Below are 17,238 nucleotides of genomic sequence, written 5' to 3'. Positions count from 1 at the left end.
TTAAAAAGGGATAATTTGGGCTAAGTAAGCAGGAACTCCTAGAGATAAAGACTCAGGGGGAGCCGATCGCTGCCAAGAAACAGTGCCAAAAACAAGCGTGCAGCCCTTTGGGTGCTAGAGCACGAGAAGAGGTGTGAAAAGCAGCTGGCGGAGATCAAGGGCACACTACAACCATTGAATTTCGGGGAGAGACCCTGGAGAGCGTCAGGAGTGACACTGGGGTGCTCAAGAACATGGACTATTCCGCTAAGGCCAACGAAGGCTGCCTATGACAACACAGACATTGATAAAGTTGAAGAGTTAATGCAGGGCATTGCTGACCAGCAGGAACCTGCAGAGGAGATTTCACAGCTATTTCAAAACCTGGAGGATTTAGAGAAGAATTGGATGAAGATGACTTCCTGGCAGAATTGGCACTAGGACGGAAGGAACTAGACAAGAATGTGCTGCAAATTAGTGGACCCGAAACAGTGCCTCTACCAAATGATCCCTCTATAACCTTACCATCAAAGCCCACCTGCCTGCACCACGCCCTGCCTGCCCGGCACATACACAGCCAGCACGGGACCAGTTCAATGGAGCCAGCCCTGTTCTACCATTCCTTTGTGCCATCCTCATCCACATCCTCTTTCTTGGTGGGCTCTTGACTCTCCCTCCAAAGCAGCAGGGCCACATCACTGCTCCCTCTCTGCAGAGAATGGTCTGCACCCAGCCAGACTCGGTGGGGAGGGGGGAGGAGAAGGATGGGAGGTGCTTGCTGTTCATAATGCGGAATTTCTGTAAAATAAACTGTATTTGCAAATCCAACGTTGAGCTTCTGGACTACGCTAACTCCACTGCTGAACCTCAAAGGAAAATGTCTACCGTTTGTAGGTGAAATGATCTGAAAATGTAGATGTCCTGAAAATGTCCTTTTAAGTCAGTTGACTTGCCGCACATCTCTTTGCTAAGACTTGTATGGGACTGGCAGAAAAGTCAGTTTTTGAAAGCCGTATGCTCTTCCTTGTCCTTAGCTGTAATAAAGCGTCTGATTTTGCTTTCCTTGAGAGCTGTATTTCTGTCCATCACCTGTGTACTGGCCCCTGTGTTTACCACTCTGCACACCCCTCGCTCCTCCTCCCCTGGTCTTTTGGAGTTTGTGACACTGATTTGCGAAGATTGATGTTCTCTTGAGAGCAAGTGAGACTGCAGAGTTCAATTCCAGCTATACAGTTTTCTAACATAACTCTAAGGTCCTTGTTGCTATTTGTGATAACAGATAACTCATTGGAAACATGTGCATTCACTTATATTCAGATGAAATTATGGTTTGCACCATTAAATATTTCAGTTAATTTTCATAAAAAAGGACTAATTTGGAGATTAGGTCAAACAATAACTTGAAGTATTTATAAAATAAAAACTTCTAAGAAAGTTAATAATATTATGTATGTCCCAATATAAAATAACCATGATACGCAAATATTTACTTGAGTAATACTTGGAAAGCTGCTTAAACTGGTTTTCTAAAAATAATGTTATTTAGAGATCATCTTGAAATATGAGTGACTTAGCAGAACTTGACTATAGGGTGTCCTTTGTTTTTGTGAAAAAAATTTTATTAAAAAAACTCACCCTAGATGTAAATGTGGCATGTCACAGAGAAAAGATAGTTATATTGTTTTATATATAATAACTATCATATATAATAAGCAATTTATTAATTACAAGTTTATCCACTTATTAATAGATTAAAAAAAGCAATTCACAACTTTCTCCTATCTTTATCCAATAATGGTTTCTATACGAAATAAAATTTATAAAACTTCATGTCTTAATTAGATTCTGAAATTAAAAATTTTGAGAAATCTAGGTTTTACCCTTATGTTAACTTATCAAGATTATTTCCTTTCATTAGGAAAAATAACACCTAATACTTTCCATCCCTCCAACAAACAGTATTAACCCACAGTAATTCTACCAAAGAATTAAAGATGGCTGGATTTGATTATCTTATTTCCATTTGACTTGGAAGACTCATCATATAGATATAATCAGGATTCCCTCCCTATACCCTGGACATTTAAAGGGGGGAAACCAAATTGGCTACAAGGATCAATGGATCACTGGAATGTCTGAATTTCTGCTTCTGATGAATGGAGGAAGAAATCATGAGAGACAGACATTATTCATTGCTTTTAGAAATAATTATTAGACTTTTATTATGTGCATCAGTTGGCTGTATCCATGTCAGAGAATGAGAAAAAACAAAAGCACAAAATTATTTTATATTGTGTCCAGTTATTCCTTTCTCATGGAGAGTATTTGGGTTGACTATTGACAAAAGTGCTAGCAGTGGAAAACAACAGACACCTAGACATATCTGTTTGATGTCAACTCTATTAATAATCACCACTTCCTCAAATAACAAAGAATTTATAAGTGGTTAACTCAAAGGAAATAGATGAATTAGACTTTATTTCACTAAATAGAATCTTAATGGTTTAACATCACTAACCATACTTCCTAATAGACCTCACTTTCCAATGAGATTAAGCAAAATAATTCCATTTCATATTACCAGCCACTGGTAATAGAAACTAAAGATTCTATTCAACTACCTCTCAAAAGATGAGAGGACTACATGGCCTGGTTTGCTTGAGGCAGTCCTGATTAATGCCTATTTTCTCTGGGTAATATTAATCATACTATTTTCGGTTGTCATCCTGGTTTGAATGATAAATTATATAGTCATCTTAACTATAATTGATACTCACAAAATACTTCAAAAATCTTACCAGGAATGGCACCTTAGTAACACAAAGCATTATTTTCATGTCTTGTCAATTTGCACTAACGCCAAAAGATATATTTTTTAGATATCCAAATCATATGCATAAAAAGAAAGCCTTTCACACTGAGGTTTATAGTAGCATTACTAACAATAGCCAAAAGGTAGAAACAACCCAAGTCAACAGATGAATGGATAAACAAAAGGCTGTATATATATATATATATATATATATATGTATATTCACACAATAGAATATTATTTGGCCTTAAAAAAGAAGAAAATTCCAACACATGCGACAACATGGATGGACCTTAAAGACATTAGGCTAAGTGAATAAACCAGATTACCTAGAATAATCAAATTCACAAGTATTGATTGTAGAGTAGAGGTTACTAGGAGCTGGGGGAGTGGATAGAGAGTTACTGTTTACAGGGTTCAGAGCTTCAATTCGGGATGACAAAAAACTTCTGGAAGTTGATAGTGGTTGAACAATAATGTGAGTGTATTTAATGCCACCAAAGTGTACATTTAAAAATGCCTAAAATGGTAAATTTTATATTAGGTACATTTTACCACAATTAAAAAGAAGGTATGTATTAAATGTGGGTGAAGGGGATTAGAGGTACAAACTTCCAGTTATAAAATAAATAAGTACATCATGGGGAATGCAGTCAGTAATATAGTGATAATTTTGTATGGTGACAGATGGTAACTAGATTTATCATGGGGATCATTTTGTAATGTCTAAAAATATCGAATCACTATCATGTACACCTGAAACCAACAGAATATTGTATGTCAATTATACTTCAATTTAAAAAAAGAAAAAAGAAAGAAAATAATACAAGTCTTATTAATTAATTTTGACATATGTTTTAATAATTTATTGTTTTTATGGAAAACCAGTAAAAGTTAGCCATGTGTCAAGATCTTGATGCCACACAAGGAATTTTGACAATACTAGCTGCATCTCACGTGCCATAATCATATGCCTAAGATCTCTTCTTTATGCTATTATTAAGAAAGACTCTACGACCATTTTAGATAAACTTTTGTCAGCTGACTCAGCGACTATCAAAAGCATTTTGTTAGTTTCACTTAAACTTCTTTGACTTAAGGTCAAATCTGAAAATCAGCAGCCATAACGAACACATATGAGCATTTTAACTCAGACCAGAACAGAAAACCTTTTCAGGATATTTAGTTGCTACTGCCTGTAAGTTACCAATTGCTATTGTAACACCTCATCAACTTCTTGCCACTCTGAATTGCTGTCACAAAATTTCCTGTACTCATCTCTTTAAAGGTACATTGTAATCTATGGTTTTCAGTTTCTTGCTTATCAAGCACAACTATCTATAGGCCAGAAATACTCTGGAGTCTATAATTTTCCTCTATTGTAGTCTCTTACCATTAGACTCAGAAGAAATAGCTAACTTGCCAGACCCCACGCTTCAGTATGAATGGTTGTTTCAGTTCCCATTTTGAGGGTAGATTTTTACTGGGGTAAGGGGAAACCATGTGGAAGACTAGAGAAAGGACTGCAGAGGCCAAAGACTGGGAAGGCCAGTATAAAATGGGACTGCCACTATCCCTAGCCTTTATTCTTAATTTGCCTCCTCTGTTTCATTCCCTGATTCCTTGGTACCTCCCCAACTTCTACGGCCTCTTCTCAGCTCTGTGTAATTGTATAATAGAACAAGTAAAGCAACAATAGGAGAATGCACTCAAGAACCAGACGTTCCAAGTTCAAATCTCAGCCCTAGCATTTACTTTGTGGCCTTGGACAACTTCTTTAACCTCTCTGGGGCTCAATTTTGTTTGTTTGTTTGTTTGTATATAACAAAGGTGGATATAATAACATCATTTACTTCTGAGGATATATGTAAAATGCTTAAAGTAATGCTTGGCATAGTGCTAGAAATCAAATATTATTAACTCTATTTCCTTTATCACTTGATAATTCCATACCCAGTATTCATGAAAAATAACAACTCAAGCTCCAAATATTCCAAATGACTCAATCATTAGGTATAAGCCCTGAGTAACCCTCTTTCTTATTCCTTTTATTATATATTTATGGTTATTGAGAGAATATATCTACTTTATCCCTCTGAATATATTATAGTGGTTAATAATACAGTATAAGGGTGTTAGTAGAGTCAGAATGCGAGTGTTCTTTTTTTTTTAGGATTTTATTTATTTATCTGACAGAGAGAGACACAGCAAGAGAGGGAACACAAGCAGGGGGAGTGGGAGAGGGAGAAGCAGGCCTCCCGCGGAGCAGGGAGCCCGATGTGGGACTAGATCCCAGGACCCTGGGACCGTGACCTGAGCCGAAGGCAGACGCTTAACGACTGAGCCACCCAGGTGCCCCTGAATGCGAGTATTCTAATCCTTGTTCCATTACTCATTTAGTTGCATGAATGTGAACAAGCTACTCAATCTTTTGATGCAGAGTTTCCTAATGGGTAGAATAGGAATACTTTTAATATTTATTTTGTAGTTTTGTTGTGTGTATTAAAAACATTATCCCAATACCTATCAAATAGTGCCTGATGAAAAAAATATCTCTGTAAACTGCAAACATGAATAAGTAAGAAAACCTTCATAAGAGGAAACAGAAATGGTAGAGGAGAGACAAAATAATTTTTAATAAGCATAAGAAGTATCCTCAAAGATATAAGGGAGGATAATAAAAACAAGAGGTAAAAATAAATAGTTTAAAGGAGGAACTAACTGAAGATAACAGGTGTGAAAATATAATAGTCAAAATAAAGACCTAACTTGATAAGCTGGATGGCAAAGGAACACAGCTGAAAATGGTTAGGTGATGGAATTACAGTAGAAAGCATCAGGAGGTCAAAGAGATGGAAAGAAAAGAAGGGCTATGGAGGAGAAAATACATATGTCTACACTGTAAAAAATAGTCGGAAAATAAGAAAAAAATAATGGAGGGGAGACAATATATTTAAACATATTAATTAATAATCAGCAATTTTCCAAAATTAAAGAAAGATATAAAACCTCAAAATGGCTCACAGAAGACAGATTAGATAAGAAAATAATCCAGACAAGTCATATTATAGTAAATTTGAAGAATACCACAGACAAAGAGAAAATTCTAAAAGCTTCCAGGGAGAACACTCCAACAAAAAGAAAAAATAACTCAAATTGAAATTGTACTACAAAATAGCAATAATGTAGACAAGAAATATACAAATTATATTTAAAGCATTGAAGAAAGCATCAGCCTAAAATTTACAGGGTTAAAATTAGTCATTCTCAAGTATACTACGTCTGAGAATTTCTTCCACAGCAAAATACTCTTTAAAGCATTCTTAAAGAAGGTAAACCAACAAGAAGAGAAAAAAATTCATAAAGGTACTAAAAAATATGGAAAATAAGGATGAATGAATAAATAAAGTTTACCATGGTCTAAATAAAGATTTGCTCCACCTACCAAGGAAGAAAATTATATCCATAAATATCCAAAAACAATTTATTTAAACTATATCGTCCAACACAGGAGCCATTGGCCACATTTGGATATTTAAATTAAATTAAATTAAAAATTCAGTTCCTCCCCCAGTCATAGTAGCCATACTTTGAGTGTTCAACAGACATGTGGCTAGTGGCTACTGTATGGGATAGCACAGTTATAGAATGTTTCCATCATCACAGAAAGTTCTGTTGTACAGTGCTGTTGTAGATGATATGCAACATGGTGATAAAGGGTGATAGTTGGGAAAAGAGGGTCAATAGAGGAAAGGCAGTGTCTCGGGATACATATCTCTTCCAGAGGGAAGATGTACATAATGATATATGCAAGATACTGGTACGGTAAAAGAACCATAAATACATTACATTAGGTCTAATTAACAAAAAGGTAAAAAGCAAATATATAATTTCTACAACTAAGAAATTCTACCACTTCAAAGAAAGGAAAATTATTTTGTATGTAATAGAAAAATCTGATATAATAGAAATAAATTATAACATGACTAAAATTAAAATAAATATAAATGGATAAAACTGTTTAATAGTGACTCTCTGGGGGCCCCTGGGTGGCTCAGTCAGTTGGGCGTCTGCCTTTTCCTCAGGTCATGATCCCAGCGTCCTGGGATCGAGCCTGCATTGGGCTCCCTGCTCAGCGGGAAGCCTGCTTCTCCTTCTCCCTCTCCGCCCCCCCTGCTTGTTCTCTCTCTCTGTGTCAAATAAATAAATAAAATCTTTAAAAAAATAGTGACTCTTTGATAGGATGCTTAAAAAAATTGATTTAACAATATTACCTGTAAGAGTTACACATTAGTGACAAAAAGATGCAAAAAGACTTAAAAATAAAGGGAGGAGAGATGGAAAATGATAAAGTAAGAAAATAGTATGAACTAATTGACAATTGTAGCGGTAATTAAAATAACTAACAAAATGGAATTTAAGACAAAAAGTAAATCAAAAGCAACAATGAAGGACAATATATATATCCAGAAAAAATCACAGGTGAAAAGGTCCTAATATCATAAATATGTATGTATTTGTCTATATTGACATAAAACTGCATCAATTATCACATCTATAGAAAAATAAATTAATGAACAACTGTGATTGAGATTCTGAGGACAACTCTTTCAGAAACTGATAGATAAATATAAAAGAATAAGAAAACGTCTACAACTCTTGAATAAGATGACTCATAAGCTTAAATTAACAGACACATACATAATTTTATACCAACCAGAATAAACATTTTAAGTATGAATGGAACACACACAAAAGTCAATGGTGAAATTACTCTCAAAGGAAACCTCAGTAAACTTCAAGGAATTGATATCATACATATTATATTCACTAGTCATAGGAATTAGAAATCAATAAAAAAGAAACTAAAAACTGTATATCCATAACTAAGACTTATGACTAAGTAAACAAGCTAAAATGGTAATAGTATGGGAAATTAGAAATAGTTTAAAGCTAAATGACAAAAAAACTACACAACGACAAATGTGAGACACATTTGCCCCTAACAAGGGGCACAGAAAAATTGCAGTTTTAAGTGGATTTATCGGAAAACAAAAGGAAATGAAAACACATGAAATAAGAAACAAGAAGAGGAAAAGACAATAAAGCCAAAGAAATAAAAAGAAAATAAAATTAAAGTCAGCAATTAGTAACCAAGAAACACAAACAATTCAGAGATGAACAAACAAAACTGATTTTTTGAAAATACTAAGTTAGACAAATTTGTTACTACTTTTTTTCAAATGTAGATAGGAGGTGAAAAGATCTAAGTAAACAAATGAATTAAAGAAATACTTCCAGATATAAAAGCTTAAAATAATATGACCTTCCTCCATATGCCAATAACTATAAAAATCTTTTTTTAAAAAGATATATTTCTAGGAAAATACCAAATGCCAAAACTGGTAACACTGGTGTCTAATGAATATGAAAATGACTATTGAAAAATTGAAATATGAATTAAACATTATCTTTCCACCAAAAAAGATCCAAGGCTCAGACAATTTTACAAAGAATTCTACTGAACTTTCAAGGGACAAATAATACAAACTGGATAATGAAGAAAAAAAGAATTTGTATGGACATTTCTCAAGTGTGAAAAAAAATCCAAATTAAATAAATTAGCTCCTCTACATCAATTTAACAAAAATAACACATTATGTATGAGTAGGATTTAATTTAGGGATACAAGCATGTTTTACTGTCAGAATATCCATCAATTCATCAAACTAATGAATTAATCGGAAAAAATACAGGATTTTCTTAGATAAAAAGCATTTGATGAAATTCAGTATCAAAATAAAATTCTGAGAAAAGTAAAATTAAAGGGAAATTCCTTAACTTGAAAAAGGCAGTGTACCAAAAACCAACACAAACATAATGGACTACCTTTGGTACATTATTTCCCCAGTTTTATTGACATAACATTGATAGAAAGTACTATATAAGTTTACAGTGTACAGCATAATGACTTGACTTATATATCAGGAAACAATTACCACGCGTTTAGTTACCATCCATCATCTTATATACAAAAAAAAAAAAAAGAAAGAAAGAAAAAAGAAAGAAAGAAGAAAATTGTTTTCTTATGATGGAAACTCTTAAGATTCACTCCCCTAACAATTTTCATAAATATACAGCAGTGGTGTATATTTTTTAAAAGAGGAAATGAGGCAAAGATGTTCCTTATCAGTTTTATTTTATTTTATTTTATTTTACTTTATGTTATTTTTTTCTACATAGTACTGAAGGTCCAAAAAAGTGAAATAAGATAAAATAAAAAGGTTATAAGGACTGGAAAAAAAAGAGATAAAATAGTCATTATTGACCAATATATGTTCTTTTACAAGGAAAATCCAATAGAATTAACAGATAAATTCTTAAAAATAATGAGACAGTTCTGGAAAGTTGTTGGATATGAGATCAACTTTAAAAAATTCTTCTACACCAGGAATAACCATATAGAAAATAAAATAGAAAGCAAGATATTATTCAAACTAGCAAAAGGACAAAATATCTAGGAATTACTGCAATTGTAGTATAATGAATGCATAACACATTATAGAGAAAATTTTTTATTTTAAAACTTTACTTATTAACCCTACTGACAGATATAAAAGATCCAAATAAATGGAGACTTATACTCTGTTCACTAATAGACAACACTGTAAACATATTAACTCTTTTTTTAAAAAAAATATTTTATTTATTTGAGAGACAGAGTGAGCATGAGCAGGGGAGGAGTAGAGGGAGAGGGAGAAGCAGACTCCCCGCTGAGCAGGGAGCCCGATGTGGGGCTCATGCTGGGACTCCAGGACCATGACCGGAGCTAAAGGCAGAGGCTTAACGGACTGAGCCACCCAGGTGCCCCGTAAATATATTAACTCTCATTAAACACATATATAATGAGGACTTGGGGGAAATGACTTATCTAATGAGAACAAAAGGTAAAAACAAAATAGAAACAGAACAGAAAACAGATAAACCAAACTTAGTGTGTTGACTAATTATCACCAGATCCAGATGAAGCCTTCAGAATGGACGAGCACAAGAGGACATAGTTCAGCATTAAGGATGATTTAGAGAGCAAAATGTGCGAAAGTCATGGAAGTTCTGAAATAAGTCAGGATATTCAAGACTGAAGTTTTGTGCAAACAGTTATTGCCTCACACTTAACATACTCTTGCAATAGCCACAAAACTGCCTGTGGCACCCCACGGCCAGATTAATCTTTCTGGAACACTGCATGTCAAGGGAGTAAAAAAATGTCTGAGGGTGAAGATATGTCATTGCCATCTTTATTGCACAGTCCTTAGCTCTCTCTTGATGAAAAAAAGAAAGGAGAGACAGTGTAGCCATGAGAAATTTACTGAAGAGCCAGGGAGCAAGCATGAACGTGTACACAGGCGGCAAGGTAACCAGCCAGTGGAAAAATGAAACTAGTCAGTATGAAGATGAAGGAGACCTAAGGGCAATGAAAGGAGATGGGAAAGGACTGAATGACAAGCAGAGTTTGACTGTGGCTTAGGACAACAGGAGGGACCCTTATTTTCTAAGACTGTGCAAAAGTGACACACTTGTCAATATATTGGCTAAACGGATTCCTACCCGCATCCACTGAAAAATGATGCCTTGTCAGCTGCACATTTGCTCTGAATCTTGACCAGCTTTTCATCCCCAGTGGAGGTTGAACAAGGATCTTTTGACTGACATTAATTTCTGAACAAGACCAAAGAAGTCATAAAATTCACACCTGAAGGACACGTTTAGTTTGGGTTGGATTCTGTCCTTGGTATTTCTCTTCTGGGTCCTTTCAGTGTTCAGGATGGAAGGTAACTAAGAAGACTGACAAATCAATATTACAGATAAAGATGTTTTCCTAATTCAAGAACTGCCCTGACCTTGGAATGGCCGAAAGGAGTAAACAAAACGCATATTTTAGAAAAGGCAGAGCATCCAATCCCGACTACAAAGAGAAAGGCAGAATTCGCTGAAAAAGTGGGTCCGGAACATCTTTCTATTAAAATCATCATCCAAATGTAAGCAAAAAAGCCTTTCCCCCCTATTAATAATACCTGCTTCCCAACAGAGTAAGCAAAATAACAAAAACAACAATAGACCTGGATTGGAACAATAGTTCATCCAAAGCAGCAAAGTAAAATGCTTCCCCAACACAAGCACATGCTCGTAACTTAGCAGCAAACAAACAAACAAAAACGCTTCTCTGTAGACTGCACCTCCTGTTTGGTGGCAATGGTTGTTCAATGCAAATGAACAGAGGAAACTGTGAAAAGAGAACATCTTTGATAACATCTGCCTGCAAATGTTCTGAACACTCAGCATTTGAATCCATGTGGCTAAGTACAAATGTTAATGAGTCTGCATCAGATTGCATGGAGTAGGAAGACTGCCAAGTCTGACACCCAGAGTAACTCGAGGGGGAGCAATCTGTGTGCTGGATACGTTTGTTTTTTTTTTGTTTTTTTTTTTTTTTTTTATTCAGGATGAGTGCTGAAGTGCGGAGACACTTGAAGGAAATCTATTCGTTAGCCAAAATGATGCTGGTATTTTTAATTTGCTTTCTTGCTTCCAGGCTCAAATACCTGCTCAGTTTGATCTTTTTAAGAAGTGAAAGCATGGCCTAGCCAGGATCAAAATTATACCAATGGAGAAGCTGGAGCTGCATTGTTAATTGTCCTACCAGCCTCCTAACATGGGATGCCTCCCTTTCAAATTGTGATTTGCAAGCTGTGCTTCATAGAGCCTTCTTGGAAGTTGTGGGAAGCGTCCACATGTCATAACCCATAGGACGCGGGTGCTAACCCGGGTGCAACCCGGCCCCACCCCTGCTGCGCAAGTATGGACTATAGCCAGAATCATCATTTACTTTTCACATCAGATACATCACTCTCCCCTGCTTAAAATCTTGCAAGAGCTACCTAGCGACCCTTGAATAAAGCCCAACATCCTTAATTAACTTGGCCTGGAAGGTCCTGCATGACTGGCTTGCCTCCCTCTTTACCCTACTTTGTGCCACACCCCTGATTGCTTCTATGCTTCGGCTACACTGGCCTTTTTCCCTCCCCAACACCAGCATCGCTCTGACACCCGGGGATCAGCAACTCTGGGGATACTGGCACTGCTAAGCACAGAGAGTGGCATTTTCATGGTGGCTGCTCCTGACACTGGCCTCAAGGGAATCTTTGAAAAGGGGAACTTGAGGAGAGAGACAATATGGTAGGGGGTCCAAGGTGATTCTGGGTCACAGACTGGTCTGCGAGCTAAGAGACTCACCGGTGCACCCATAAGCCACAAAAGGGGGGAAGGGGGGCGCACAGCAACTGCAACTGGGTGTAAATGTAAATGTCACTCTATTTGGGAACACAGCTTGCATCTCATTTGAGTGCACTGATTCCCCACACAAAGGACAGCTAAAGAAAGAAGGAAGAAAAATTAATTGTATTATTTTCCTCCAGATGAGGATGGGACCGTGACCTGTGGAAAGAAATACAAGGGAAACGTGAAACTTGTCAAAAGAAGCACATAAAAAGGGGCTCGAAGGAAGGGTGGGAGGCAGGAGGCAGTGATGACTATACTCTGTCTACCACACCCCTGCTCATGGGATCCACAAGACCTTTTCAAATGAGGGTGCATTATAAAATTATAAAAATAATTAGTATGTTCATTACAGAAAATTTGGAAAATTGGAAACGTGGGAAGATAAAAAAGTATCACCCAAGATCCGTGCACAGAAGAATAAGTCATGTTAAACCTCTGCTGTATTTTCTTCCAGGCTTTTTTGACATATGTAGTTTTTACAATTATGTTTAGGTATTTACATAGTTGACAATTTACCCCTTTCGTAGCACTTGCCCAAGCCATCATAAATTCTCCTTAATCTCAAATTGAAATGCCTATATTAATTCCATCAGGAAGATGGACCATGATATTTTTATCTAAGCTTCCTACTTGGATATTAAAGACCTTTCCAGTTTTGCATGTATATAAATATTCACTGTGGCAATTACTTTTGCCATGAGACATTTCTAAGTTCACAGTTTCTTTTTTTTTTAATTTTATTTATTTGTTTGACAGAGAGAGACACAGCGAGAGAGGGAACACAAGCAGAGGGAGTGGGAGAGGGAGAAGCAGGCTTCCTGCAGAGCAGGAAGCCTGATGCGAGGCTCGATCCCAGGACCCTGGGATCATGACCTGAGCGGAAGGCAGACGCTTAACGACTGAGCCACCCAGGTGCCCCGAGTTCACAGTTTCTAAGCATGACTGAGGACTTCTTCCCAAATGTTGTCTTTACTGCTCTCAGTGGCTTCCATAACTTAAGAGTTTCATAGACTCTTCCTTGCACAGGAGGAAAGGAGTTCTTACCCTGTAGCGTCTATAAGTCATTTTAAGTCATTGCTAGAAGTGACAGAAAAACACTGCCTAGTCATCAGTCAACACTTCAGGATGCCCACATTCACACGTAAAGTGGAGACTGTGTATAAATAAAATATCTCAATATTCTGCTATCTGTGTATATTTTTTAAGCCTGTGAGAGCTTATTTTGCAAAGTAAATTTAATTTTTCTTCCTTTAACTAAGAGGGTTAGAGTTCTGTTTCTACTCAGGAGACGTTTTATGATGATTCTTTAAGGAAAATTGTACTTATTTTCTTGTTCCAGTGGTTATTCTGAGTGATACTATAGGTCACTAATGGCCTCATGGTTTTTCATATGCTTTCAGCCCCTCTATGCTGAAAGAAAGCTATTCTACTCCTGCCCATACTAATAATCTTGCAAATTTCACACCCCATAATAGCAATCTGTAATCATACATCTCTCCTTTCTAACTCATTTACCTCTATTTTAACCTCATGAAATGAAAATTAAAATGATTAGGAAAACAGTATATTGAAGAATCTAAAACAATCTTTCATTTACTTTGGCACATGTTATTTAGATTGAAATGTAATTACTAATTCATTTTAATACGCACCCCCCCCTTTTGGTGTATCTCACACATCAAAATTACATTGTTGTTTTATTTTTCACTTTGCAGGGATCTTAATTCCTTAATTCTGTCTGTGCAAAGCCTGCTACATTTGAGAAGCATGATTAAATGCAAACTGCCAAGGCAAATGGCATCTGTTCAGTAGCTTGTGCCGTCACCATTCAGTCTACAAGGTAGATTTCTGATTCTGTATTATTTCTATGGAAAGCTTTTTGACATTTGTATCATTGTTATTTTAGGAAATTGATCAACATGTGATAACTTCTAATTAAGCGGACAAAACTAGGATATCTGAAAAAGAAGAGTGTCTCCAATTTCTACGTGTTAATATAATTGCATGATTGTGCATTTAACAGCTAATAACAAAAACGATGAGGATTGGAATCTATCAATAGTTAAGCAGAATTTCTACATTCATTAAGCTGGTGCTCACAGCTGTTTTATAACCACTTAATCTGACAAGAAAGAATGTAATGGCTTTATTCTGCCTCATTCAAAATATCCATATTAAATACTACTTAAATAAATAAAAGATGTCTGCACAGTTTAGACTCTTCTCAGGAAATACCTTTACTGTACAATTCTTAGCTCTGAATTCAACTCCACTCAGGAACGGGAGAAACTTCACCTGACTGCCTTAATTAGAATACAGCTAGTAAGACCCGAGGTAAAATATGAATGAAAAGAGACTTTAACAGAACTCTTTTTGACACTTTACAATCTTCATTTATGAGGGAGGATGGGGAGATACTGACCCTTTCATAAACCCTCTGGTGGACGGTGAGATACATAATATCCGAAGGGCAATTTAACAATCTGTTACATTATAGTTTTTACATGTTCATATACATTGACCCAACAATTCCCCTTTGGGAATTTATTTTGACAGAAAACAAAACAAAAAAAAAAATCGAAGGCCAATGAAAAGATTTACATCTAAGAATATTTATTTCAGTGTATCTTTATGAGATTAAAACATTGGGAATAAAAGAGGATTATATATGTTAAAGAATTACAGTATGTTCATATAAAGGCATACTGTGTACAATACTCAATGACTAGGGAAAGTACTGTCATTACACTTTTTAAAAAACATTTTATTTATTTATTTATTTATTTATTGAGAGAGAAAGTGAGTGCGAGTGGGGAGGGGTAGAGGGAAAGGTAGAAAGTGAATCTCAAGCAGGCTCCCACTCAGCGCAGAGCCAGGCTGGGGACTTGATCTCCTGACCCTGACAGGAAGATCATGACCCGACAGGAAATCAAGAGTTGGACACTTAACTGAGCCTGAGCCACCCAGGCACCCCCTGTCATTACATTTTGAATGGAAAAGGATTACAAAACAGTTTTGGTAGTATGATATGAAGTTTTAAAACCTTATACTTGCTTAGATGTACATCTTAGAAAAAAATTCCTAAAATGATGAACATCAAAATATCATTATTTATCATGAGAGGCGGTTTTTATATTTTAAATATTTTTTAACACTTTCTACATTTCTAATGGACATATATTATTTTGTAATCTTTAATAACAATACCTATTAATTTCTAATAAGTTTAAGGAGGTGAAAAGAGGTGAGCTTTATCTTTGGGCCACTTATATATACTTAAATACAGGGACACAACTAATTAAAAATTAGCATAATTATTCTTAGCAACAACTCCTTTTCAGTGGGAGTTTGTAAGGATTACAACTATTTCTTTTACTTTATACATCTACTGAAGTTGGCTATTTTTATTTTATATGTGATCCGTTTGCCCAGCAATCCAATCCCCATGCCCCTCACATTGTAACTCTGTCAGCAGGTGGATTTGGTGAGGGTACACATAGCGGAAGCTGTGTTGGGAGAGATTTCGTTGTGTCTATAACCTTCAGTTGTCAGAATCCGATGTTGCTGTGAATCACGAACTGATTATTAGGCCCCCAGGAGGAATTGCCTTTAACCCCCTAAAATCCTAACCCTGAGGTCCAATAAAGTCTTCACACTTCCCCTAGCCAAAGGTAGGGCACAAAAAACCCGAGCAAACCCTACGGTAGAATTTCAGAGCCTGAACTGTCTTATCTCAGCAGCTAGAGGTGTTAGTGATGACTGGAAATTTGTCAATTTATCAAAAATCCCCACTTTATTTTCATCTTCTTTTCCTCTCCCCCCTTCCTCCTCCCTGTCCCCATACTTCATCTTTCCATCCCTTGCTCAGAGCTCAGTGTCTTCCAGCCCTCTCCTGGCTAATGTCTGCTATTGGGAAAGGGAGCATATCATGATATGAAAGAATGACTGACGTATCTCAAAGCTCCTTCAGTGTCAACAGAGGTTCTGTGAAAACTCAGGGAAGAGAGAGGTGTTCAAGGCCAGCTTGTTTATTTTCTAACCACAGGATTTCTAAGCTCCTTAATACACATGGGTATAGTTGATTTTCAAGAGAGGTCTGCAGACTGAATGCTTTCCAAGTTTAATCATCATGAAGCCCTTTTCATCACAAAACATATCCAGAACTCATGCTTTTCAAAAGACATTTAAAAAAATCTTTGCCCAAATCCAGTGGTATTTCCTTTTAGGTAGAGTTTGAAGTCTTTATAGGAAGAAATGGCTTGATTATGATGTAATTTCTTTCATTACCTGTATCAGGCATAGGAGCAGAGAGTTGGGGGAAAAGACGTGGCCCTTCCTTAGCCTCAAATTAGACATCACTGGGTCTTTATCTTAACATAGCCCTGGTTCTGATAAAGCAGAACACCCCTACTACCCAGCAGGACCTATGCAGGGCTGAAAAGCATGTAGCCATATTCCTAGCTACCTCCTGTGTCACTGCACACAGGAATTGTTCCCCGATTGCTCCCAATAGGAGTAAAGCCCCCATCTTTTGAACTCTCATCCCACATTTTGCCCATCACTCTCTTCCTTGTTTCATTGTGCTTGCTCTCTCTCTCTCTCTCTCTCTCTCTCTCTCTGTCTCCCTCCCGCCGCCCCCCACCCAAGGGTAGAGCTCTTCTTCTATAATGTCAATACAAATCTCAATCGGAGCACTTATCCCAGGCTGTGATTGTGGATTTTATGTTTATTTCCTTCACTAGCTCTTGTCCTATCCGCCTTGGTGTGCTCAACAGGAAGCCCACACAGACTATAAGCTCCATGAGGATGGAGAGTGCACCTGTCTTGCTTGTACCTGTACCACCGGGACTCAGCAAAGACTCTCCCACTTGGTGGGTGCTCCATAAAAATATGCTGGACAAATGGACTATAGGCTGGAAATCAAATGCAAAAAAGGCTGACAAGATCTGAAAGGTCAGATTCCGTGCCTTTGCTTGACTTTCATATTCATTAAAGACTTAGTTTCAAAAACCACAGAAGGGAGAAGCTGTAGATATTTCAGCCAAGGAAATTTCCGACTCCTTTTAGACCACTTAATTCAATTAATTAAACTGAATGTCAATGAAATC

At 36.6% G+C, this 17,238-nt stretch overlaps 1 protein-coding gene and 1 pseudogene across 3 annotated transcripts in view; one reads left to right on the top strand and one right to left on the bottom strand.

Annotated features, from left to right (window-relative positions):
* Window positions 1-8,896, top strand: part of LOC118356939 — a 107,930-nt pseudogene extending 99,034 nt beyond the window's left edge.
* NKAIN3 (sodium/potassium transporting ATPase interacting 3) overlaps window positions 1-17,238 on the bottom strand; it is a 608,438-nt gene that overhangs the window by 400,294 nt on the left and 190,906 nt on the right. The window lies entirely within an intron of this gene.

This window comes from Zalophus californianus, chromosome 4 (assembly GCF_009762305.2).
Source record: "Zalophus californianus isolate mZalCal1 chromosome 4, mZalCal1.pri.v2, whole genome shotgun sequence".
Classification (NCBI taxonomy): Eukaryota; Metazoa; Chordata; class Mammalia; order Carnivora; family Otariidae; genus Zalophus; species Zalophus californianus.
This window is presented reverse-complemented; position numbering and strand designations above follow the sequence as displayed.